General features: G+C 46.6%; 3 non-coding genes across 3 annotated transcripts; 1 reads left to right on the top strand and 2 right to left on the bottom strand.

Annotated features, from left to right (window-relative positions):
* Window positions 1–4,385: 4,385 nt before the first annotated feature.
* Window positions 4,386–4,458, bottom strand: trnak-uuu (transfer RNA lysine (anticodon UUU)). The gene has a single exon. It is a non-coding gene; the product is annotated as a tRNA-Lys (tRNA).
* Window positions 4,459–14,594: 10,136 nt separating this feature from the next.
* trnak-uuu (transfer RNA lysine (anticodon UUU)) lies at window positions 14,595–14,669 on the bottom strand. The gene has a single exon. It is a non-coding gene; the product is annotated as a tRNA-Lys (tRNA).
* Window positions 14,670–18,391: 3,722 nt separating this feature from the next.
* Window positions 18,392–18,464, top strand: trnak-uuu (transfer RNA lysine (anticodon UUU)). Its single transcript has one exon. It is a non-coding gene; the product is annotated as a tRNA-Lys (tRNA).
* The last annotated feature ends 9,138 nt before the right edge of the window (window positions 18,465–27,602 follow it).

The raw sequence follows: 27,602 nt of genomic DNA, 5'->3' as shown, positions 1-27,602 counted from the left end.
AACCGCTGGATCGGTTGCCTCTTGTGTGTGTGTTGGAGGGTCAAAAAGGGTAGAGTCTATTCTGGGTTGTTCTGGATAGTTCGTGAATTTGAGTTTGATTTGGTCCAAGTGTTTTCTGCAGGTGAGTCCATTTGCGAGTTTGACCACAAACACCCTACTCCCCTCTTTGGCCAAAACAGTGCCAGCAATCCACTTGCGACCTTGTCCAGAGTTCAACACAAATACAGCATCATTTACTTCAATTTCACGTGACACATTTGCGCAATTATGACATGTATTCTGTTGAAGCCGCCTGCTCTCTACCTGTTCGTGTAGATCAGGGTGGACTAACGAGAGCCTTGTCTTAAGTGCCATTTTATGAGCAGTTCAGCGGGAGGGACCCCGGTGAGCGAGTGGGGTCTTGTGCGGTAACTAAGCAGGACTTGGGATAAGCGAGTCTGCAGTGAGCCTTCAGTTATCCTTTTCAAACTCTACTTGATAGTTTGAACTGCTTGTTCTGCCTGACCGTTGGACGCTGGCTTAAACGAGGCAGACGTGACTAGTTTGACCCCATTGTGGGTCATGAATGCCTTGAATTCGGCACTGGTAAAGCACGGCCCATTGTCACTTGCAAGGTCATTAGGCAGGCCGTGCGTGGCAAATATGGCCCGTAGGCTTTCAATGGTGGCAGCAGATGTGCTGCCGACATTATCACACATTCAATCCATTTGGAGTATGCATCTACAAGCACGAAAAACATTTTTCCCAAGAATGGGCCTGCATAGACGACATGAACCCTAGACCACGGTTTGGAGGGCCAAGACCATAAACTTAGTGGCGTCTCCCTGGGTGCATTGCTGAACTGAGAACATGTATTTCATTTGTGCACAGAGGACTCCAAGTCTGCATTGATACCGGGCCACCACACGTGGGATCTCGCTATCGCTTTCATCATTACAATGCCTGGGTGGGTACTGTGGAGATCACTAATGAAAGTGTCCCTGTCCTTTTTTGGCACAACTACCCGATTGCCCCATAGGAGGCAGTCTGCCTGTATAGACATTTCATCTTTGCGCCGCTGGTACGGCTTTATTTCTTCCTGCATCTCTAAAGGGACACTAGACCAATCCCATGGAGCACACAGTTTTTTTACTAAGGACAGTAAGGGGTCCTGGCTCATCCAGGTTCTAATCTGTCGGGCGGTAACAGGTGATTGCTCACTCTCAAATTACAATTACCATAATTAAATCTGCAGGCTGTGCCATCTCCACCCCGGTGGTGGGCAATGATAGCCTACTGAGAGCATCGGCACAGTTTTCTGTGCCTGGCCTGTGGTGGATGGCGTAATTGTATGCGGACAACGTGAGCGCCCATCTCTGGATGCGGGCCGATGCATTCGTATTTATCCCCTTATTTTCAGAAGAGGGACATAAGCGGCTTATGGTCGGTTTCCAATTCAAATTTGAGCCCGAACAGATATTCATGCATTTTCTTTACCCCGTAAACACACGCTAACGCTTATTTTTCGATCATCTTGTAGGCCCTCTTGGCCTTAGACAGACTTCTGGATGCATAAGCAACCAGTTGTAATTTCCCAAATTCATTAGTTTGTTGCAATACACTCGCGACACCGTACAACGATGCATCACAGGTTAGTACCAAACGTTTCCATGGATCGTACAACACAAGCAATTTGTTTGAACATAGCAGCTTCCTAGCTTTCTCAAAGGCATTTTCGTGGCTTTACCCCATACTCATTCATTTTCCTTATGCAGTAAAGAGTGCAGGGGTTCTAACAATGTGCTAAGAGCCGATAAGAAGTGACCAAAATAGTTCAGGCGTCCTCGAAATGACATCAGCTCCATCACGTTCTGTGGTCTTGATGCCGTCCGCCATGATTCTTCTCCCCAGGAGCTCCACTTCAGGCGCGAGGAAAATGCACTTCGAGCGTTTTAGCCTGAGCCCCACATGATTAAGCCGACTAAGAACCTCCTCCAGGTTCTGCAGGTGCTCGACGGTGTCCGATCTGTATCCAAGATGTTGTCCTGAAAGACCACGGAGCACGGGACAGACTTCAGCAAACGTTCCATGTTCCACTGGAACATCGCCACGCCCGATCAAATCCCAAATGGGCATCAGTTTTAAACGAAAATACCTTTGTGCGTTTTGATGTAAGTGAGGCCTTTCGAAGAATCCTCCAGCTCCTGCATCATGTCGGCCGAGGTCAAGTCCAGCTTTGTGGATGTTCTCCCTCCCGCCAGCGTAGCAAATAGGTCATCTGCTTTTTGTAGCGGGTATTGATCCTACAGCGAGAAACGATTGATAGTTACTTTGTAATCACCACAGATTCGGACTGTGCCGTCTCCCTATGAGGACTGGAACAATCAAACTGGCCCACTCATTGAATTCGATTTGCGAAATGATACCCTCTCGTTGCAGCCTGTCCAGCTCGATCTCCACCCTCCCAACATGTAAGGTACCGCTCTCGCCTTGTGATGGATGGGTCGCGCCCCAGGAATCGAATGGATCTGCACTTTTGCTCCTTGGAACTTCCCGATGCTTGGTTTGAACAGCGAGGGGAACTTGCTTAGTACCTGGGCACATGAGGTGTCGTCGACGGACGAAAGCGCTCAGACATTGTCCCAGTTCCAGCGTATCTTTCCCAGCCAGCTGCTGCCGAATAGTGTGGGGCCATCGTCTGGTACCACCCAGAGTGGTAACTTGTGCATCGCTCCATCGTAGGAGATATTTACAGTAGTACTGTAAATTAAGGGAATCAGTTCCTTTTTGTATGTTCTGAGTTTGGTACGAATGGGAGTCAGGACTGGCCTTGAAGCCTTGTTGCACCACAACTTATCGAAAGTCTTTTTACTCATTATGGACTAGCTGGCGCCCGTGTCCAGCTTCATGGACACCAGGAGTCCATTTAATTCAACCTTCAGCATTATCAGGGGATACTTTGTGGTAAATGCGTGCACCCCATATATCTCTGCCTCCTCGGTCTGAGGCTCTGGTTAGTCATGATCCACCGTGGATCTGTCCACCTCTGCAACATGGTGGTTTGCAGGAGTAGCAGGGTTTGCAGCTTGCCTGCACATACGTTGGAGGTGTCCCATTGTTCCACAGCCATTGCAAACATACCCTTTGAAGCGGTATGAATGGAATTGATGATCACTCCCGCAATACCAACAAGGTGTTAATGGCCTTATATTCACCACGCTTGATGGCAGACTCTGAGTCATCTGTGGACATGCAGCTGCAGGCGTGTAAGTCCTGCCAAGTACATTTCAATTCGAAAACAACGTTACTTTGTTCTCAGTACTTGCAGCAGCACTAGTGTGCTGGGGAATCTGTTTGATATTGTCACTGGTGGAGATGAACACCTGGGCTATCGTTATGGCTTTACTCAAGGTTGGGATCTTTACAGTCAAAAGTTTGCGAAATATTACTTCATCGCCAATGCCAGGTACAAAGAAGTCCCTGAGCATATGCTTCAAGTTTCCTTCAAATTCGCAATGTCCTGCAAGGTGCCTTAGCTCGGCAACGTAGCTCGCCACTTCCTGGCCTTCAGTCCTCTCGTACGTGTAGAACCGATACCTCGCCATCAGAATGCTTTCCTTCAGGTTTAGATGCTCCCGGACCAGTGTGCACAACTCATCGTATGACTTGTCTGTGGGTTTTGCTGGAGCGAGTAGGTTTTTCATGAGGCCATACGTTGATGTCCCGCAAACGGTGAGGAGGATCGCCCTTCGTTTGGCAGCGTTCAGCTTCTCCTTCCAGCTTCTCGGCCACGAAGTATTGGTCAAGTCGTTCCACGATGGTTTCCCAAACACCTCCCACTGAAAATTTCTCCAGCACACCCACAGTTCTCTGCATTGTTGCATTGGGGTTCGTTATTTATCACGTCGCCAGTTGTATTGTCTTGGATGAAGAGCCAGACTAGATGCTGCAAGCTCAAAGTAAGTGCGACCGGAGTCCTTTATTGCAGATTCTCAGATTGCCTCTCCAGCCTGTGAGACCTCCTTATATAATACAGGTGCTCAATCCCACAATCCCGTGGGACTCCAGGCGATAAGCCCTCTGGTGGTTCGACATGATAATTACAGGTTTACAGACATAACAGATTGTCTGGTCCAAACAAATACATACCAAGTTGTAAGCCTGTGTCATGTTGAATATATCCACGAATAAAGCATCAGGATTTATTATGAGAGTCTCGGTTCCAAGACCCGGTGCGACTGCTGCTTTTCTCAATGAAGACAACAGACAATTTACACTTGAAAGCAGTGACATTAGAAAATACCCTCTATTGTAAAGAATAATCGTGCTGTGACAAATGTTTGCAATACATTAATGAGATCAGGGCTGCCTGAAAGAGAGAAAAGAGTCTGTCAATTTAAAAGCATCGCCCGAATAGGGACTTGAACCCTAGACCCTCAGATTAAAAGTCTGACGCTCTACCGACTGAGCTATCCAGGATCTTGCAACAAATATAACACAGTGACCCTCACTGGCTGACATTGCACATTACATCATTCACATTATTCTGCACTGATCCTGTCTCAACAGTGCTTTTCTCTCACACACCCACACTTCACAAATACCCCCTGGTTACAGACCCTCCGGCTACTGGAAACAATTTCTCTTTATTTAACTCGCAAAACCATTCATTATTTTCAACACCTCTATCAAATCTCCTCTCAACCTTCTCAGCACCAAGAAAAAAAATAAACACTTGCATTGACATAACGCCTTTCATCACCACCGGACATCTCAAAGTGCTTTACACCCAGTGAAGTACTATTGGAGTGTAGTCATTGTTGTAATGTGGGAAACGCGGCAGCCAATTTGTGCACAGCAAGCTCCCACAAACAGCAATGTGATAATGACAGGATAATCTGTTTTTTTCTTCTGTTGATTGAGAGACACTGGGGATAAATCCCCTGTGCTTCTTCGATATACTGCCATGGAATCTTTTATGTCCACTTGAGGATAATAAAACCCAGCTTCATATGATCATAGATTATATAGGTTTACATAGGATATAGGGCACAGAAACAGGCCATTCGGCCCAACCAGTCCATGCTGACATTTATGCTCCACTCGAGCCTCCTCCTGTCTTTCCTCATCTAAATCTATCAGCATAACCCTCTATTCCCTTCTCCCTCATACGCTTGTCCAGCCTCCCCTTAAATGTATCTATACTATTCGCTTCAACCATTCCCTCTGGTAGTGAGTTCCACATTCTCACCAGTCTTTGAGTAAAGAAGTTTCTTCTGAATTCCCCATTGGATTTCTTGGTAACTATCTTATATTGATGGCCTCTAGTTATGCTCTTCCCACAAGTGGAAACATTTTCTCTGTATCCACTCTGTCAAAACCTTTCAGCATTTTAAACATCCTTTTGTATCATCCCTCAGCCTTCTATCTTCAAGAGAAAAGAGACCCAGCCTGTTCATCCTTTCCTGATATGAATACCCTCGCGTTGAAGAATCATAGCAATATTTCGAAGGAGATCATTCAGCCCACCGTGTCCATGCTAGCCGACAAAGAGCTATCCTGACTAATCCCACTTTTCAATCCTTGGTCCGTAGCATTGCAGGTTACAGCACTTCAAATATGTATTCAAGTACTGTTTAAATCTGATGAGGGTTTTTGCATCTGCCACCCTTTCAGGTAGTGAGTTCCACACTCCCACCACCCTCTGGGTGAAGATATTTCTTCTCAAATCCCCTCTAAACCTCCTTTAAATCTATGCCCCTTCCTTATTGACCCTTCTCCTCAGGGAAACAGGTCCTCCCTATCCACTATATCTTGGCCCCTCAAAAATGTATACACTTCAATTAGATCTCCCCTCAGCCACCTCTGTTTCAAAGGAAACAACCCCCACCATCCAATCTTTCCTCATAGCTAAAATTCTCCAGTCCAGGCAACATCCTCGTAAATCTCCGCTGTACCCTCTCTAGTGCAATCACATCTTTCCTGTAATGTGGTGACCAGAATTGTACACAGTTCTCCAGCTGTGGCCTAAATAGTGTTTTATCAAGTTCAAGCATAACCTCCCTGCTCTTGTATTATGCCTCAGCTAATAAAGGCAAGCATTCCGTATGCTTTCTTAACCACCTGATCTACCTGGCCTGCTACCTTCAGGGATCTGTGGACATACACTCCCGGGTCCCTCTGTTCCTCCACACTTCTCAGTGTCCTACCATTTATTGTGTATTCCTTTACCTTGTTAGCCCTCCCCAAATGCATTACCACACATGTCACTGGATTGAATAGCATTAAGAATGGCATTTCTTGATCAGTTTTTGAAGTTCAACATATTCATATATTCCATGGGCTTCAGACTGAACTTTCTGAAGCTGCTAAATGGTAAAGGAAGGTGTGCACAGCATAGTGGAGTAAAACATTGTTGTTAATATCTTTCATGATGGCTTTAATGTCTTTAGCTAAAAACTAATGAAGGAATGATTGTCTGGTCCAAACGAATGCATACCATGTTGTAAACCTGTGTAATGTTGAACACATCCACTAATGGAGCATCAGGATTTATTATGAGGGTCTCGGTTCCAACTCCCGGTGCGACTGCTGCTTTTCTCAATGAAGGCAACACCCAATTTACACTTGATGCAGTGACATTAGAAAGTACCCTCTATTTAAAGGAATAATCTGCCTGTGACAAATTTTTAAGATATATTAATAAGATCAGCGTGAAAGGCTTATCTTTCGTGGGGTTGCCTGAAAGAGAGACCATCAGGTCGGGGCCATTAAGGGAGCAGTGAACGGCGACCATAGGCAGCGTGGTGGTGTACCACTGCAAGGTACAGCACGAGCTGGTGCAGGAGGGCGACTGCAGCGAAGAGTATCGTCATCAAGGTCGGTGATTGGAGCGTGGGCAGATACAGCAGGAGCGGCGAGGTCGGGGCGAAGGAGCGGCGAGAGACTGTAGAGGGACGTGATCGGGGCCCAGGAGAGGCTTGAGTTCGGGGCTCAGAAGAGGCGAGGGCCCAGGGGCAGCACTGGCCAGCCCACACTGCGATATGTGTGCGCGCACTAGGTCCGTGCAGCAGAGCAGGTCTCCAGTCGTCTTGGTTAACCCTTGCCACTGGACCAAGACCTCGCTCTGTCAAGCTCGTGTGGTGGCTGGTGTGCAATGGCCACCACACGTTAAAAAAATGCACCCTCAGGTATCTTCCACCCTTCAATATATAGTTCGGCATCTGGAATATTAGGTCCTTCATTGGAACACCTGTGAACTCATCCTATTTTGACGTGGAAGCAAGTCATCCTCGTTTCGAGGGATTGCCTGTGATGATGATGAAAGAGAGAATTGGGAATATTGATTTAAAAGCATCGTTTGAATCAGGACTTGAACTCTCAACCCACAGATTAAGAAATCTGTTGTTCTACCGACTGAGCCATCCCTACTCTTGCCTGCAATATAACACAGCGACCTTCACTGGCTGATATTACATGTTACATCATTCAAATTATTCCGCACTGACCATCCTGCCACTGGAAACAGTTTCTCTTTATTTACTCTCTCAAAACCATTCATAATTTTCATCACCTCAATCACATCTCCTCTCAACCTTCTCAGCACTAAGGAGAACAACCCCAGCTTCATGCAATCATAGATTACACAGGATTGCATTGGATATACAAAACAGAAACAGGCCATTCGGCCCGATCAGTCGATGCCAACGCTATCGATCCACTCGAACCTCATCCCGTCTTTCCTCATCTAATTGTAGGGGGTATGATTAAGAAGTTTGCAGACAAAAATTGGCCGTGTGGTTGATAATGAATAAGAAAGCTGTGGACTGCAGGAAGATGTCAATGAACCGGGCAGGTGGGCAGAACAGTGGCAAATGGAATTCAATCCGGAGAACTGTGAGGTAATGCGTTGGAGGAGGGTGATGCAAGGCAAGGGAATACACAATAAATGGTTGGGCACTGAGCAGTGTAGAGGAACAGAGAAGTACATGTCCACAGATCCCTGAAGATAGCAGGACAGGTGGTTAAGGTGGTTAAGACGGCATACTGAATGCTTGCCTTTATTAGCCGAGATATAGAATATAAGAGAGGGGAGGTCATGCTTGAAGAGTATAAAATACCAGTTAGGTCACAGCTACAGTACTGCAGAGACATGGACTATGTACAGCAGGCACCTCAAAGCACTGCAGAAGTACCACCAATGCTGCCTCCGCAAGATCCTGCAAATCCATTGGCAGGACAGACGCACCAACGTCAGTGTTGTCGCTCAGGCCAACACCCCCCAGCTTCGAGGCATTGACTACACTTAATGAGCTCCGATGGACGGGCCACATTGTCTGCAGGGCCGATACGAGACTCCCCAAAAAAGAGCTCTACTCAGAGCTGCAACATGGCAAGCGAGCCCCAGGTGGGCAGAGGAAAGGCTTCAAGGACACCCTCAAAACCTCCTTGAAAAAGTGCAACATCCCCACCGACACCTGGGAATCGCTGGCCCAAGACCGATCAAAGTGGAAGAGAAGCATCCGGGAAGGCGCCGAACATCTCGAGCCTCTTCGCCGGGAGAACACGGAAGTCAAGTGCAGACAGCAGAAGGAGCTTACGACAACCCAAGCTCCCAAACCCACCCGTCCCTCCAACCACCGTCTGCCCCACCCGTGACAGAGACTGTAGGTCCCGCATTGCACTCAAGAGTCACCTGAGAATTATATTAGTGTGGAAGCAATTCATCCTGGACTCCGAGGGACTGGCTAAGAAGAAGACATGTACCACATTGCAGGAAAGATGTGATTGCACTCGAGAGGGTACACAGGAGATTTATCAGGATGTTCATGGAATCATAGAATCATAGAAATTTACAGCATGGAGGGAGTCCATTTCGGCCCATCACGTCCATGCCAGTTGCCAAAAGCTATCCAGGATAATCCCACTTTCCAGCTCTTAGTCCATAGTCCTGTAATTTACGCCATGTCAATTGCATATCCAAATACCTTAAATGTGGTGAGGGTTTATGTCTTTGCCATCCTTTGAGGCAGTGGGTCCCAGACCCCCACAACCCTCTGGGTGAAAACATTTCCTCCCAAATCCCCTCTGAACCTCCTACCAATTACTTTAAATCTATGCCCCTGGCTGTTGACCCCTCTGCTAAGGGAAACAGGTCCTTCCTATCCACCCTATCTAGGCCCCTCATAATTTTATAAACCTCAATAAGGATTCCCCTCAGCCTCTGTTCCAAAGAAACCAACCCCAGCCTATCCAATGTTTCCTCATAGCTAAAATTCTCCAGTCAAAGCAACATCCTCGCACATCTCCTCTGTACCCTCTCTCATGCAATCACATCTTTCCTGTAATGTGGTGACCAGAACTGCACGCAGTACTCCAGCTGTGGCCTAACTGGCATAATCTCCGTGCTCTCATATTCTATGCCTTGGTTAATAAAGGAAAATATCGCGTGTGCCTTCTTATCCACATTATCTTGCTGACTGATATCTTCAGAAATTTGTGAAATGCACTCCAAGGTTCCTCTGTTCCTCTACACTTCTCAGTATCCTGTTATTTAATGTGAATTCCCTTGCCTTGTTTGCCCTCCCCAAATGAATTACCTCCCACTTCTCTGGATTGAATGGCATTAAGAATGGCATTTCTTGACCAGTTTTTGAAGTTCTACATAGTAATATATTCCATGAGCTTCAGACTGAACTTTATGAAGCTGCCAAATGGTAAAGAAAAGAGTGTACAGTATAGCAGAATAAAACATTGTTGTTAATATCTTTCATGATATATTTAATATCTTTAGTTAAAAGCTAGTAAAGGAATGATTGTGTTATGTCTTGGATAAAGAGTCAGACCAGATGCTGCAAGCTCAAGGTAAGTGTGGCGATTGTCCTTTATTGTAGATCTCAGTGAGCTTCTCCAGCCTGTGAGACCTCCTTATATACAGGTTCTCCCAAGGGATTGTGGGATCCCTTAGGACTCCAGCAGATAAGCTCCGGTGGTTGGACATGGTAATTACATAACAATATTCCCTCCCCAAAGTCAATAGTGTAACTATTTACAATGTGAGTCGATCTGGGGCCTTCCTTTCCCTGGTTGATCGTCTCAGTGCAAATGCTGGTGTTGGTGAGTCATTTGTTGGGCCTTCGCTGAGCTGGTGCACAGCTGGCCTTGCTGGACTGCTGGGGGTGGTGAGCCTTGCTGGGCTGCTATGGGTGATGGGTTCTGCTTCGTGGTCAACCGCTGGGTCGGTTGCCTTTTGTGTGTGTGTTGGAGGGTCAAAAAAGGTAGCATCTATTGTGGGTTGTTCTGGATAGTCCGTAAATCTGAGTTTTGTTTGGTCCAAGTGTTTCCTGCAGGTGAGCCCATTTGCGAGTTTGGCCACAAACACCCGACTCCCCTCTTTGGCCAAAACAGTGCCAGCAATCCACTTGGGACCTTGTCCATAGTTCAACACAAAATACAGAATCATTTACTTCAATTTCGCGTGACACATTTGCGCGATCATAATATGTATTCTGTTGAAGCCGCCTGCTCTCTTCCTGTTTGTGTAGATCAGGGTGGACTAACGAGAGCCTTGTCTTAAGTGCCCTTTTCATGAGCAGTTCAGCGGGAGGGACCCTGGTGAGCGAGTGGGGTCTTGTGCGGTAACTAAGCAGGACTCGGGATAAGCGAGTCTGCAGTGAGCCTTCAGTTACCCTTTTCAAGCTCTGTTTGATTGTTTGAACTGCTTGTTCTGCCTGACCGTTGGACGCTGACTGAAACGAGGCAGACGTGACTAGTTTGACCCTATTGTGGGACATGAATTCCTTGAATTCGGCACTGGTAAAGCACGGCCCATTGTCACTTACAAGGACATCAGGCAGGCGTGCATGGCAAACATGCCCCGTAGGCTTTCAATGGTGGCAGCGGACGTGTTTGCCAACATTATCACACATTCAATCTATTTGGAGTACGCATCTACAACCACTAAAAACACTTTTCCCAAGAATGGGCCTGCATAGTCGACATGAACCTTAGACCACGGATTGAAGGGCCAAGACCATAAACTTAGTGGCGTCTCCCTGGATGTATTGCTCAACTGGGAACATGTATTTCATTTGTGCACACAGGACTCCAAGTCTGCATCGATACCGGGTCACCACACGTGATTTCTGACTGTCGCTTTCATCATTACAATGCCTGGGTGGGTACTGAGGAGATCACTAATGAAAGTGTCCCTGTCCTTTTTTGGCAAAACTACACGATTGCCCCATAGGAGGCAGTCTGCCTGTATAGACATTTCATCTTTGCACTGCTGGTACGGCTTTATTTCTTCCTGCATCTCTAATGGGACATTAGACCAACTCCCGTGGAGCATACAGTTTTTTACTAAGGACAGTAAGGGTTCCTGGCTCGTCCAGGTTCTAATCTGTCGGGCGGTAACAAGTGATTGCTCACTCTCGAATGCTTCCATTACCATAACTAAATCTGCAGGCTGTGCCATCTCCACCCCGGTGGTGGGCAGTGGTAGCCTACTGAGAGTATCGGCAGTTTTCTGTGCCTGGGCTGTGGCGGATGGCGTAGTTGTGTGCGGACAATGTGAGCGCCCATCTCTGGATGAGGGCTAATGCATTTGTATTTATCCCCTTGTTTTCAGAAAAGAGGGACATAAGCGGCTTATGGTCAGTTTCCAATTCAAATTTGAGCCCGAACAGATATTGATGCATTTTCTTTACCCCGTAAACACAGGCTAAAGCTTCTTTTTTGATCATACTGTAGGCCCTCTCAGCCTCAGACAGACTTCTGGATGCATAAGCAACCAGTTGCAATTTCCCAAATCCATTAGCTTGTTGCAATACACTCGCGACACCGTACAACGACGCATCACAGGCTAGTACCAAACGTTTCCATGGATCGTACAACACAAGCAATTTGTTTGAACATCACAGCTTCCTAGCTTTCGCAAAGGCATTTTCGTGGCTTTTACCCCATACTCATTCATCTCCTTTGCTCAGTAAAGAGTGCAGGGGTTCTAACAATGTTCTAACAGCGGGTAATAAATTACCAAATTAGTTCAGGAGTCTTAGAAATGACCTCAGCTCCGTCACGTTCTGTTGTCTCAGTGCGTTCTTGATTGCTTCCATCTTCGAATCAGTGGGTCTGATGCTGTCCGCCGCGATTCTTCGCCCCAGGAGCTCCACATCAGGAGCTAGGAAAATGCACTTCGAGCGTTTTAGCCTGAGCTCCACATGATTAAGCCGACGAAGAACCTCCTCCAGGTTCTGCAGGTGCTCGACGGTGTCCCGACCTGTCACCAAGATATCGTTCTGGAAGACCACGGTGCGCGGGACCGACTTCAGCAAGCTTTCCATATTCCTCTGGAATATCGCCACGGCCGATTGAATCCCAAACGAACATCTGTTGTAAACGAAAATACCTTTGTGCATATTGATGCAAGTGAGGCCTTTCGAAGATTCCTCCAGCTCCTGCATCATGTCGGCCGAGGTCAAGTCCAGCTTTGTGAATGTTTTCCCTCCCGCCAGCGTAGCAAATAAGTCATCTGGTTTTTGTAGCTGGTATTGATCCTGCAGCGAGAAATGATTGATAGTTACTTTGTAATCACCACAGATTCTGACGGTGCCGTCTCCCTTGAGGACTGGAACGATAGGACTGGCCCACTCATTGAATTCGATCGGTGAAATGATGCCCTCTCGTTGCAGCCTGTCCAGCTCGATCACCACCCTCTCTCTCATCATGTAAGGTACCGCTCTCGCTTTGTGATGGATGGGTTGCGCCCCTAGAATCGAATGGATCTGCACTTTTGCTCCTTGGAACTTCCCGATGCCTGGTTCGAACAGCGCTGGGAACTTGCTTCGGACCTGGGCACATGAGGTGTCGTCGACGGACGAAAGCGCTCAGACGTCGTCCCAGTTCCAGCATATCATTCCAGGCCAGCTCTTGCCGAACAGCGTGGGGCCATCGCCCGGTACTACACAGAGTGGTAACTCATGCACCGCTGCATCGTAGGAGACCTTTACGGTAGCATTGCCAATTATGGGAATCAGTTCCTTTGGGTGCATTCTGAGTTTGGTACGAATGGGAGTCAGGACTGACCTTGAAGCCTTGTTGCACCACAACTTATCGAAAGTCTTTTTACTCATTATGGACTGGCTGGCGCCCGCGTCCAGCTCCATGGACACCAGGATTCCATTTAATTCAACCTTCAGCATTATCAGGGGATACTTTGTGGTAAATGCGTGCACCCCATATACCTCTGCCTCCTCGATCTGAGGCTCTGGTTAGTCATGATCCACTGTGGATCTGTCCACCTCTGCAACATGGTGGTTTGCAGGATTAGCAGGGTTTGCAGCTTGCCTGCACATGAGTTGGAGGTGTCCCATTATTCCACAGCCATTGCAAACATACCCTTTGAAGCGGCATGAATGGAAACGATGATCACCCCCGCAATACCAACAAGGTGTTAATGGCCATATATTCACCACCCTTGATGGCAGACTCTGAGTCATCTGTGAACGTGCAGCTACAGGCGTGTAAGTCCTGCCAAGTACATTTCAATTCGAAAACAACGTTACTTTGTTCTCAGTACTTGCAGCAGCACTAGTGTGCTGGGGAATCTGTTTGGTATTGTCACTAGTGGAGATTAACACCTGGGCTGTCGTTATGGCTTTACTCAAGGTTGGGATCTTTACAGTCAAAAGTTTGCGAAGTATTACTTCATGGCCAATGCCAGGTACAAAGAAGTCCCTGAGCGTATGCTCCAAGTGTATTCAAATCCGCAATGTCCTGCAAGGTGCCTTAGCTCGGCAACGTAGCTCGCCACTTCCTGGCCTTCAGTCCTCTTGTTCGTGTAGAACCGATACCTCGCCATCAGAATGCTTTCCTTCGGGTTTAGATGCTCCCGGACCCGTGTGCACAACTCATCGTATGACTTGTCTGTGGCTTTTGCTGGAGCGAGTAGGTTTTTCATGAGGCCATACGTTGATGCCCCGCAAACGGTGAGGAGGATCGCCCTTCGTTTGGCAGCGTTCGCTTCTCCTTCCAGCTTGTTGGCCACGAAGTACTGGTCAAGTCGTTCCACGAAGGTTTCCCAATTATCTCCCTCTGAAAATTTCTCCAGCATGCCCACAGTTCTCTGCATTGTTGCATTGGGGTTCGTTATTTATCTCGTCACCAGTTGTATTGTCTTGGATAAAGAGTTAGACTAGATGCTGCAAGCTCAAAGTAAGTGTGACCGTCGTCCTTTGTTGCAGATCCCAGAATGCCTCTCCAGCCTGTGAGGCCTCCTTATATACAGCTGCTCAATCCCACAATCCCTTGGGACTCCAGGCGATAATTCCACTGGTGGTTAGACATGATAATTACAGCTTTATAGGCATAACAGATTGTAAACCTGTGTAACGTTGAAGACATCCACTAATGGAGCATCAGGATCTTGGTTCCAAGACCCGGTGCGACTGCTGCTTTTCTCAATGAAGACAACACCCAATTTACACTTGAAAGCAGTGACATTAGAAAATACCCTCTATTGTAAAGAATAATCGTGCTGTGACAAATGTTTGCAATACATTAATGAGATCAGGGCTGCCTGAAAGTGAGAATTGAGTCTGTCGATTTAAAAACATCGCCCAAATAGAGACTTGAACTCTATAGACCCTCAGATTAAAAGTCTGACGCTCTAACGACTGAGCTATCTGGGCTCTTGCATGAAGCATAACACAGTGACCCTCACTGGCTGACATTGCACATTACATCATTCACATTATTCTGCACTGATCCCGTCTGAACAGTGCATTTCTCTCACACACCCACACTTCACAAATACCCTCTCGTTACAGACCCTCCGGCTACTGGAAACAAATTCTCTTTTTTCAGCTCGCAAAACCATTCATCATTTTCAACACCTCGATTAAATCTCCTCTCAACCTTCTCAGCACTAAGAAAAAAAATAAACACTTGCATTGACATAACGCCTTTCATGACCACCGGACGTCTCAAAGCGCTTTACAGCCAATGAAGTACTATTGGAGTGTAGTCCCTGTTGTAATGTGGGAAACACAGCAGCCAATTTGTGCACAGCAAGCTCCCACAAACAGCAATGTGATAATGACAGGATAATCGTTTTTTTTGTTATGTTGATTGACGAACACTGGGGATAACTCCCCTGCACTTAGACATAGACATAGACATAGAAAATAGGTGCAGGAGTAGGCCATTCGGCCCTTCTAGCCTTCACCGTCATTCAATGAGTTCATGGCTGAACATGCAACTTCAGTACCCCATTCCTGCTTTCTCGCCATACCCCTTGATCCCCCTAGTAGTAAGGACTTCATCTAACTCCTTTTTGAATATATTTAGTGAATTGGCCTCAACAACTTTCTGTGGTAGAGAATTCCACAGGTTCACCACTCTCTGGGTGAAGAAGTTTCTCCTCATCTCGGTCCTAAATGGCTTACCCCTTATCTTTAGACTGTGACACAGAAACAGGCCATTCGGCCCAACCAGTCCATGCCGGCATTTATGCTCCACTCGAGCCTCCTCCCATCTTTCCTCATCTAAATCTATCAGCATAACTCTCTATTCCCTTCTCCCTCATACGCTTGTCCAACCTCCCCTTTAATGTATCTAGACTATTCACTTCAACCACTCCCTGTGGTAGCGAGTTCCACATTCTCATCACTCTCTGGGTAAAGAAGTTTCTTCTGAATTCCCTATTGGATTTCTTGGTGACTATCTTATATTGATGGCCTCTAGTTACGCTCTTCCCATAAGTGAAAACATTCTCTCTGTATCCACTCTGTCAAAATCTTTCATAATTTTAAAGATTCCTCAGCCTTCTTTTTTCAAGAGAAAAGACCCGTAAGCTATTCATCCTTTCCTGATATACATGCCCTCGCGTAGAAGAACCATAGCAATATTTAGAAGGAGATCATTCAGCCCACCGTGTCCATGCTAGCCGACAAAGAGCTATCCTGCCTAATCCCACTTTCCAACTCTTGGTCCGTAGCATTGCAGGTTACAGCACTTCAAATATGTATTCAAGTACTGTTTAAATCTGATGAGGGTTTTTGCCTCTCCTACCCTTTCAGGCAGAGAGTTCCACATCCTCACCACCCTCTGGGTGAAAAATCCCTTCTCAAATCCTATCTAAACCTCCTATCAATTACTTTAAATCTATGCCCCTTGATTATTGACACCTCTGCTGAGGGAAATTCTTTCTTCCTATCCACTCTATCCAGGACCCTCATAATGTTGTACATCTCAATCAGGTCTCCCACTCAGCCTCCTCTGTTCAAAAGAAAACAATCCCAGCCTATCCAAACTTTCCTCATAGCTAAAATTCTCCAGTCCAGGCAACATCCTAGTAAATCTCCTCTGCGCTCTCTCTAGTGCAATCACGTCTTTTCCCTTAGGTGGTGACCAGAACGGCACACAGTTGTGGCCATCTCGTGCTTTGTACAGTTCAATCATGACCTCCCTGCCCTTGTATTCCATGCCTCCACTTGCATGTCATCGCGGAGGATGTGACAAACTTTTTGAGGGCAGCCTAAACAGACCTTCGGTGAGCCTTTGGCGAGCACAGGGGGTGATGGGTGAGCTGGACTGGGTGCGAGTTAGGACACAGGCAGCCGAGTTTTGGATCACCTCTAGTTTACGTTGGGTAGAATGTGGGAGGCCAGCCAGGAGTGTGTTGGAATTGTCAAGTTTAGAGGTAACAAAGGCATGGATGAGGGCTCCAACAGCAGATGAGCTGAGGCAAGGGCGGAGACGGGCGATGTGATGGAGGTGGAAGCAGAATTTATTATGAGGGTCTCGAAACATAGAAACATAGAAACATAGAAAATAGGTGCAGGAGTAGGCCATGCGGCCCTTCGAGCCTGCACCACCATTCAATAAGATCATGGCTGATCATTCCTTCAGTACCCCATTCCTGCTTTCTCGCCATACCCCTTGATTCCTTTAGACGCAAGGGCCATATATAACTCCCTCTTGAATATATCCAATGAACTGGCATCAACAACTCTCTGCGGTAGGGAATTCCATAGGGTTAACAACTCTCTGAGTGAAGAAGTTTCTCCTCATCTCAGTCCTAAATGGCTTACCCCTTATCCTAAGACTATGTCCCCTGCTCCTGGACTTCCCCAACATCGGAAACATTCTTCCTGCATCTAACCTGTCCAGTCCAGTCAGAATTATATATGTTTCTATGAGATCCCCTCTCATCCTTCCAAACTCCAGTGTATAAAGGCCCAGTTGATCCAGTCTCTCCTCATATGTCAGTCCTGCCATCCCAGGAATCAGTCTGGTGAACCTTCGCTGCACTCCCTCAATAGCAAGAACGTCCTTCCTCAGATTCGGAGACCAAAACTGAACACAATATTCCAGGTGGGGCCTCATCAAGGCCCTGTACAACTGCAGTAAGATTTCCCTGCTCCTATACTCAAATCCCCTAGCTATGAAGGCCAATAGACCATCTGCCTTCTTCACTGCCTGCTGTACCTGCATGCCAACCTTCAATGACTGATGAACCACGACACCCAGGTCTCGCTGCACCTCCCCTTTTCCTAATCTGCTGCCATTCAGATAATAATCTGCCTTCGTGTTTTTGCCCCCAAAGTGGATAAACTCACATTTATCCACATTATACTGCATTAGGCTTCAAGTCCCTGTGGAGCTGCTTTTCTCAATGAAGACAACAACACCCAATTTACACTTGAAAGCAGTGACATTAGAAAATACCCTGCCAAAAAAATGAGGCTTGCTTGCAACATTTTAACATATACTAAGAAAATGTATTGTATTTCAAAAATCAACTGTTGTGGCAAATATTCAGCAGAGATTAGTAAGGTTTATTCAGACAGCAGGACAGAACAGCTCGAAATACTCCTGCAACATAGGGCTGCATGAAAGTAAGGATGCTTCATCTCGAAAATGTGCCACTCAATTACCTTAAAAGCCATTCGTAAATACTCTCTATTTAAAAGAAAAATCGGAATGTGACAATTCTTTCAGATACATTAATGAGATCAGCGCTGAGAGGGTCGTCCTCCGTGGGATTGCCTGCCGCGTTTCCCACATTACAGAGTGAATCCTCTCCAAAAGTACTTCATTGGCTGCGAAGCACGTTAAGAGGTCCGGTGGACGCGAAAGGCGCTATATAAGTCAAAGTATTTCTTTCTTTTCTTAGTGCCAAGCAAGTTCAGAGGAGATTTGATAGAGGTGTTGAAAATGATGAATTGTTTTGCTAGCTAAAGAAAGGGAAACTGTTTCCAGTAGCCAGAGGGTCTGCAACCAGGGGGGTATTTGTGAAGTGTGGGTGTGTTAGAGAAATGCACTGTTCAGACAGGATCAGTGCAGAAGGAGAACGATGTAATGCTGAATGTCAGCTAGTGAAGGTCGCTGTGTTATGTTTTGGGCAAGAGCCCGGATAGCTCAGTCGGTAGAGCATCAGACTTTTAATCTGAGGGTCTAGGGTTCAAGTCCCTATTCGGGCGTCACTTTTAAATTCCCGAATTCTTTCTTTCAAGCAACCCCACAAATGACAAGCCTTTCACGCTGATATCATTCGTGTGTCTTCAAGATTTGTAAATTTTTCTTTAAAATAACCGTTATTTTCTAATGTCACAGCTTTCAAGTGTAAATTGAGTGTTGTCTTCATTGAGAAAAACAGCAGTCGCACAGGAATTTGGAACCGAGACCCTCCTAATAAATCCCAATGCTCCATTCGTGGATGTATTCAAAATTACACAGGTTTACAACCTGGTATTCATTCGTTTGGACCATACAATCATTCCTTTACTAGCTTTTAGTACAGGGACTGTGGTTCTCGTATTGGACTGTTCAGCCACCTAAGGACTCATTTTTAGAGTGGAAGCAAGTCTTCCTCGATTCTGAGGGACTGACTATGATGAGTTTTTCGCGAAAGATGTTGCCGGCATCATTAACAATTTTTTCATGATGCCCCTGTACGGGTGCCAGTAGCCCATTCTTTCGATTCATGGGGCACTGGCACCAATACGGGGATAAGAGAGAGAGATTCTTCTACGTGAGGGTATGCATATCATGAAAGGATGAACAGGCGAGGTCTCTTACCCCTCGAAAAAAGAAGGCTGAGGGGTGACCGAAAAGAGGTCTTTAAAATTACGACAGGTTTTGACAGAGTGGATACAGAGAGAATGTTTCCACTTGTGGGGAAGAGCATAACTCGGGGCCATCGATATAAGATAGTCACCAAGAAATCCAATATTGAATTCAGAAGGACATATTTGCCCAAAGAGTGGTGAGATTGTAGAACTCGCTACCACAGGGAGTGGTTGAAGCGAATCGTATAGATGCATTTCAATGGGGGTTGGACAAGCGTGTGAGGGAGGGGAGAATAGAGGGTTATGCTGCTAGATTTAGATGAGGAAAGACGGGAGGAGGTTCGAGTGGAGCATAAAGGCCGGCATGAACTGGTTGGGCTGAATGGCCTGTTTCTGTGCTGTTTACAATTTACTATTACTATTTACAATCTATATTAATGACTTGGATGAAGGGACCTTATTTGAATGGAGAGAAATTACAACATGCTGTGGTATGTTGTTATGGACTGGGGGTCCTTGTGCATGAATCCCAAAAGGTTAGTTTGCAGGTGCAGCAGGTAATCAGGAAGGCGAATGGAATGTTGGCCTTCATTGCGAGAGGGATGGAGTACAAAAGCAGGGAGGTTTTGCTGCAACTGTATAAGGTATTGGTAAGGCCGCACCTGGAGTACTGCGTGCAGTTTTGGTCACCTTACTTAAGGAAGGATATACTAGCTTTGGAAGGGGTACAGAGACGATTCATTCGGCTGATTCCAGAAATGAGGGGGTTACCTTATGATGATAGATTGAGTAGACTGGGTCTTTACTCCTTGGAGTTCAGAAGGATGAGGGGTGATCTTATAGAAACATTTAAAATCATGAAAGGGATAGACAAGATAGAGGCAGAGAGGTTGTTTCCACTGGTCGGAGAGACTAGAACTAGGGGGCACAGCCTCAAAATACGGGGGAGCCAATTTAAAACCGAGTTGAGAAAGAATTTCTTCTCCCAGAGGGTTGTGAATCTGTGGAATTCTCTGCCCAGGGAAGCAGTTGAGGCTAGCTCAATGAATGTATTCAAGTCACAGATAGATAGATTTTTAACCAATAAGGGAATTAAGGGTTACGGGGAGAGGGCGGGTAAGTGGAGCTGAGTCCACGGCCAGATCAGCCATGATCTTGTTGAATGGCGGAGCAGGCTCGAGGGGCTAGATGGCCTACTCCTGTTCCTAATTCTTATGTTCTTATGTTCTTATGACCGAATGTAATGTTGCCAAGTTTGCTGATGATACAAAGATGGGTGGGAAAGCAAATTGTGAGAAGGACACAAAAAATCGTCAAAGGCATATAGACAGGCTAAGTGAGTGGGCAAAAAATTGGCAGATGGAGTATAATGTGGGAAAGTGTCAGGAAAAATAGAAAAGCAAATTATAAATTAAATGGAGGTAAATTACAAAATGCTGCAGTACAGAGTGACCTGGGGGTCCCTGTGCATGAAACAGAAAAAGTTAGTATGCAGGTACAGCAAGTCATCAGGAAGATAACTGGAATGTTGGCCTTTATTGTAAGGGGGATAGAGTATAAAAGCAGAGAAGTCCCGCTCCAACTGTCCGAGAGGCGGGAGTTCCTGGCATTGGTGAGGCCTATAAAAGGCTCAGCGGCAGCGAGAGGTGGCGGCAGTCCGAGAGGCGGGAGTTCCTGGCATTGGTGAGGCCTATAAAAGGCTCAGCAGCAGCGAGAGACGGTGGCAGTCCGAGAGGCGGGAGTTCCTGGCGTTGGTGAGGCCTATAAAAGGCTCAGCGGCAGCGAGAGACGTACCTGTGCAGCTGCAGCGGAGAGAGAAGGCAAAAAAGAAGTAGAAAGAAATCAAAAGGTGACGTCACAGCCAAGGAAGTGAGTGATTGGCTGGTGATTGGTGAGTAGTTTTTCTTTTTTCTCTTCTATAACAGTGAGTAAACGTTAACATTGTTGTTGCCAATTTAAGTGTATCTAAGGGTTAAGTAATGCAGGAGAGCTCGGTCGGGTGTTATGCTCCTCCTGTACCATGTGGGAACTCAGGGACGACTCCAGTGTCCCTGACAACTATGTGTGCAGGAAGTGTATCCACATCCAGCTCCTGACGGTCCGCGTTGCGGAGTTGGAGCTGAGGGTGGATTCACTCTGGAGCATCCACGATGCTGAGAATGACATGAGTATCACGTGTAGCGAGTTGGTCGTACCGCAGGGAAAGGGTCCACAGCCAGATAGGGAATGGAAGACCAACAGGAAGAACAGTGCAAGGAAGGTAGTGCAGGGGTCCCATCTGGTCATCCCCCTGCAAAACAGATACACTGCTTTGGGTACTGTTGAGGGGGATGACTCATCAGGGGAGGGCAGCAGCAGCCAAGTTCATGGCACCGTGATTGGCTCTGTTGCACAGGAGGGCAGGAAAAAGAGTGGGAGAGCGATAGTGATAGGGGACTCAATTGTAAGGGGAATAGATAGGCGTTTCTGCGGCCGCAACCGAGACTCCAGGATGGTATGTTGCCTCCCTGGTGCAAGGGTCAAGATGTCTCGGAGCGGGTGCAGGACATTCTAAAAAAGGAGGGAGATCATCCAGTTGTCGTGGTGCACATTGGTACCAATGACATAGGTAAAAAAAGGGATGAGGTCCTACGAAATGAATTTAAGGAGCGAGGAGCTAAATTAAAAAGTAGGACCTCAAAAGTAGTAATCTCAGGATTGCTACCAGTGCCACGTGTTAGTCAGAGTAGGAATCGCAGGAAAGCGCAGATGGATATGTGGCTTGAGCAGTGGTGCAGCAGGGAGGGATTCAAATTCCTGGGGCATTGGAACCGGTTCTGGGGGAGGTGGGACCAGTACAAACCGGACGGTCTGCACCTGGGCAGGACCGGAACCAATGTCCTAGGGGGAGTGTTTGCGAGTGCTGTTGGGGAGGAGTTAAACTAATATGGCAGGGGGATGGGAACCAATGCAGGGAGAAAGAGGGAAACAAAAAGGAGGCAAAAGACAGAAAGGAGATGAGGAAAAGTGGAGGGCAGAGAAACCCAAGGCAAAGAACAAAAAGGGCCATTGTACAGCAAAATTCTAAAAGGACAAAGGGTGTTAAAAAAACAAGCCTGAAGGCTTTGTGTCTTATGCAAGAAGTATCCGCAATAAGGTGGATGAATTAACTGTGCAAATAGATGTTAACAAATATGATGTGATTGGGATTACGGAGACGTGGCTCCAGGATGATCAGGGCTGGGAACTCAACATCCAGGGGTATTCAACATTCAGGAAAGATAGAATAAAAGGAAAAGGAGGTGGGGTAGCATTGCTGGTTAAGGAGGAAATTAAGGCAATAGTTCGGAAGGACATTAGCTTGGATGATGTGGAATCTATATGGGTAGAGCTGCAGAACACCAAAGGGCAAAAAACGTTAGTAGGAGTTGTGTACAGACCTCCAAACAGTAGTAGTGATGTTGGGGAGGGCATCAAACAGGAAATTAGGAGTGCATGCAATAAAGGTGCAGCAGTTATAATGGGTGACTTTAATATGCACATAGATTGGGTTTACCAAACTGGAAGCAATACGGTGGAGAAGGATTTCCTGGAGTGCATAAAGGATGGTTTTTTAGACCAATATGTCGAGGAACCAACTAGGGGGGAGGCCATCTTAGACTGAGTGTTGTGTAATGAGAGGGGATTAATTAGCAATCTTGTTGTGCGAGGCCCCTTGGGGAAGAGTGACCATAATATGGTGGAATTCTGCATTAGGATGGAGAATGAAACAGTTAATTCAGAGACCATGGTCCAGAACTTAAAGAAGGCTAACTTTGAAGGTATGAGGCGTGAATTGGCTAGGATAGATTGGCGAATGATACTTAAGGGGTTGACTGTGGATGGGCAATGGCAGACATTTAGAGACCGCATGGATGAACTACAACAATTGTACATTCCTGTCTAGCGTAAAAATAAAAAAGGGAAGGTGGCTCAACCGTGGCTATCAAGGGAAATCAGGGATAGTATTAAAGCCAAGGAAGTGGCATACAAATTGGCCAGAAATAGCAGCGAACCCGGGGACTGGGAGAAATTTAGAACTCAGCAGAGGAGGACAAAGGGTTTGATTAGGGCAGGGAAAATGGAGTACGAGAAGAAGCTTGCAGGGAACATTAAGACGGATTGCAAAAGTTTCCATAGATATGTAAAGAGAAAAAGGTTAGTAAAGACAAATGTAGGTCCCCTGCAGTCAGAATCAGGGGAAGTCATAACGGGGAACAAAGAAATGGCAGACCAATTGAACAAGTACTTTGGTTCGGTATTCACTAAGGAGGACACAAACAACCTTCCGGACATAAAAGGGGTCGGAGGGTCTAGTAAGGAGGAGAAACTGAGGGAAATCCTTATTAATCGGGAAATTGTGTTGGGGAAATTGATGGGATTGAAGGCCGATAAATCCCCAGGGCCTGATGGACTGCATCCCAGAGTACTTAAGGAGGTGGCCTTAGAAATAGTGGATGCATTGACAGTCATTTTCCAACATTCCATTGACTCTGGATCAGTTCCTATGGAGTGGAGGGTAGCCAATGTAACCCCACTTTTTAAAAAAGGAGGGAGAGAGATAACAGGGAATTATAGACCGGTCAGCCTGACATCAGTAGTGGGTAAAATGATGGAATCAATTATTAAAGATGTCATAGCAGTGCATTTGAAAAGAGGTGACATGATAGGTCCAAGTCAGCATGGATTTGTGAAAGGGAAATCATGCTTGACAAATCTTTTGGAATTTTTTGAGGATGTTTCCAGTGGAGTGGACAAGGGAGAACCAGTTGATGTGGTATATTTGGACTTTCAGAAGGCTTTTGACAAGGTCCCACACAAGAGATTAATGTGCAAAGTTAAAGCACATGGGATTGGGGGTAGCGTGCTGACATGGATTGAGAACTGGTTGTCAGACAGGAAGCAAAGAGTAGGAGTAAATGGGTACTTTTCAAAATGGCAGGCAGCGACTTCTGGGGTACCGCAAGGTTCTGTGCTGGGGCCCCAGCTGTTTACACTGTACATTAATGATTTAGACGAGGGGATTAAATGTAGTATCTCCAAATTTGCGGATGACACTAAGTTGGGTGGCAGTGTGAGCTGCGAGGAGGATGCTATGAGGCTGCAGAGTGACTTGGATAGGTTAGGTGAGTGGGCAAATGCATGGCAGATGAAGTATAATGTGGATAAATGTGAGGTTATCCACTTTGGTGGTAAAAACAGAGAGACAGACTATTATCTGAATGGTGACAGATTAGGAAAAGGGGAGGTGCAAAGAGACCTAGGTGTCATTGTACATCAGTCATTGAAGGTTGGCATGCAGGTACAGCAGGCGGTTAAGAAAGCAAATGGCATGTTGGCCTTCATAGCGAGGGGATTTGAGTACAGGGGCAGGGAGGTGTTGCTACAGTTGTACAGGGCCTTGGTGAGGCCACACCTGGAGTATTGTGTACAGTTTTGGTCTCCTAACTTGAGGAAGGACATTCTTGCTATTGAGGGAGTGCAGCGAAGGTTCACCAGACTGATTCCCGGGATGGCGGGACTGACCTATCAAGAAAGACTGGATCAACTGGGCTTGTATTCACTGGAGTTCAGAAGAATGAGAGGGGACCTCATAGAAATGTTTAAAATTCTGACGGGGTTAGACAGGTTAGATGCAGGAAGAATGTTCCCAATGTTGGGGAAGTCCAGAACCAGGGACACAGTCTAAGGATAAGGGGTATGCCATTTAGGACCGAGATGAGGAGGAATTTCTTCACCCAGAGAGTGGTGAACCTGTGGAATTCTCTACCACAGAAAGTTGTTGAGACCAATTCACTAAATATATTCAAAAAGAAGTTAGATGAAGTCCTTACTACTAGGGGGATCAAGGGGTATGGCGAGAAAGCAGGAATGGGGTACTGAAGTTGTATGTTCAGCTATGAACTCATTGAATGGCGGTGCAGGCTAGAAGGGCCGGATGGCCTACTCCTGCACCTATTTTCTATGTTTCTATGTTTTTATGTACAGGGTATTGCATGCTGCGTACAGTTTTGGTCTCCTTATTTAAGGAAGGATATACTTGCATTGGAGGCAGTTCAGAGAAGGTTCACTCGTTTGATTCCTGAGATGAAGGGGTTGACATGAAGAAAGTTTGAGCAGGTTGGGACTATACTCATTGGAGTTTCGAAGAATGAGAGGTGATCTTATTGAAACGTATAAGATACTGAGGGGGCTGGACAAGGTAGATGCAGAGAGAATGTTTCCCCTCGTGTTAGAATCTAGAACTAGGGGGCATAGTTTCAGAATAAGGGGCCGCCCATTTAAAACTGAGATGAGGAGGAATTTCTTCTCTCCTGAGGGTTGTAAATCTGTGGAATTCTCTACCCCAGAGAGCTGCGGAGGCTGGGTCATTGAATATAGTTAAGGCGGAGATAGATAGATTTTTGAACGATAAGGGAGTAAAGGTTAATGGAGCGCGGGCAGGGAAGTGCAGCTGAGTCCATGATCAGATCAGCCATGGTCTTATTGATGGTGGAGCAGGCTCGAGGGGCCAAATGGCCGACGCCTGCGCCTATTTCTTGTGTTATTTTATCCTATGTAATCTATGATGATATGAAGCTGGGGTTGTTGTCCTCAAGTGGACGTAAAAGATCCCATGGCACTATTTTGAAGAAGTCAAGGTGATGGCCAATATTTATCCCTCAATCAACATAACAAAAGTACAGATTATCTGGTCCTTACAGCATTGCTGTTTGTGGGAGCTTGCTTGTGTATAAATTGGCTGCCGCGTTTCCCACATTACAACACTGACTACAGTACAAAAGTACTTCACTAACTGTGAAGCGCTTTGGGATGTCCGGTGGTTGTGAAAGATGCTGTATAAATCCAACTCTTTCTTTTGCTTCTAAGTGCCAAGCAGGTTCAGAGGAGAACTGATAGAGGTGTTCAACATTATGATTGGTTTTGATAGAATAAATGAAGAGAAACTGTCTCCAGTGGCAGGAGGGTGAGTGACCAGAGGGTATTTGAGAAGTGTGGGTGTGTGAGAGAAATGTGCTGTTCAGACATTTACTGTGACTGCATGGAAAGGCTCGCAGCTGAGGGAGCAGCGTGTGACGGCTTGACCCGGAAATTGGCGTGGTCCTGGCCTGCAAGACCATCAGCAGGCCGGGGCCATTGGAGGGAGCAGAGTGCGGTGGCATACCACTGCAGGGAGCAGCACGTGCTGCTGCAGGAGGGCGATGGCTACAAAGCCAGGTCGCTGATTGCAGTGCGGGCAGGCACAGCAGGAGGGGCGAAGGAGCGGCGAGAGTTTGTAGAAGAAAGTGACCAGGGCCCAAGAGAGGCGTGACTCTGGGGCCCAGAAGAGGCGAGGGCATAAGAACATAAGAACATAAGAATTAGGAACAGGAGTAGGCCATCTAGCCCCTCGAGCCTGCTCCGCCATTCAACAAGATCATGGCTGATCTGGCCGTGGACTCAGCTCCACTTACCCGCCCGCTCCCCGTAACCCTTAATTCCCTTATTGGTTAAAAATCTATCTCTCTGTGATTTGAATACATTCAATGAGCTAGCCTCAACTGCTTCCCTGGGCAGAGAATTCCACAGATTCACAACCTTCTGGGAGAAGAAATTCCTTCTCAACTTGGTTTTAAATTGGCTCCCCCGTATTTTGAGGCTGTGCCCCCTAGTTCTAGTCTCCCCGACCAGTGGAAGCTACCTCTCTGCCTCTATCTTGTCTATCCCTTTCATTATTTTAAATGTTTCTATAAGATCACCCCTCATCCTTCTGAACTTCAACAAGTAAAGACCCACTCTGCTCAATCTATCATCATTTGGTAACCCCCTCATCTCCGGAATCAGCCTAGTGAATCGTCTCTGTACCCCCTCCAAAGCTAGTATATCCTTCCTTAAGTAAGGTGACCAAAACTGCACACAGTACTCCAGGTGCGGCCTCACCAATACCCTATACAGTTGCAGCAGGACCTCCCTGCTTTTGTACTCCATCCCTCTCGCAATGAAGGCCAACATTCCATTCGCCTTCCTGATTACCTGCTGCACCTGCAAACTAACTTTTTGGGATTCATGCACAAGGACCCCCAGGTCCCTCTGCACCGCAGCATGTTGTAATTTCTCCCCATTCAAATAATATTCCCTTTTACTGTTTGGGCCCAGAGGCAGCACGGGCCGAGCCCACACTGCGATATGTGTGTGCGCGCTCGGTCTGTGCAGCAGAGCTGGTCTCCAGTTACCCTTGGGTAATCCTTGCCACTGGACCAAGACCTAACTCTGTCAAGCCCCGTGTGGTGGCTGGTGTGTAACGGCCACCGCACGTTAAAAAACTCCACGCACAGGCATCTTCCACCCTTCAAGATGTAGTTCGAGATCTGGAATATTAGGTCCTTCATTGAAACACATGTGAACTCATCCCTTTTTGGCGTGGAAGCAAGTCATCCTCGCTTCGAGGGACTGCCTGTGATGATGATCAGACGGGATCAGCGCAGAATAATGTGAATGATGAAATATGCAATGTCAGCCAGTGAAGGTCGCTGTGTTGCATTTTGTGCAAGA

The sequence above is a fragment of the Pristiophorus japonicus genome, chromosome 9 (genome assembly GCF_044704955.1).
Source record: "Pristiophorus japonicus isolate sPriJap1 chromosome 9, sPriJap1.hap1, whole genome shotgun sequence".
NCBI classification, from domain to species: Eukaryota; Metazoa; Chordata; class Chondrichthyes; family Pristiophoridae; genus Pristiophorus; species Pristiophorus japonicus.
The sequence above is the reverse complement of the archived record's forward strand: the minus strand, read 5'-3'. Positions and strand labels throughout refer to the sequence as shown.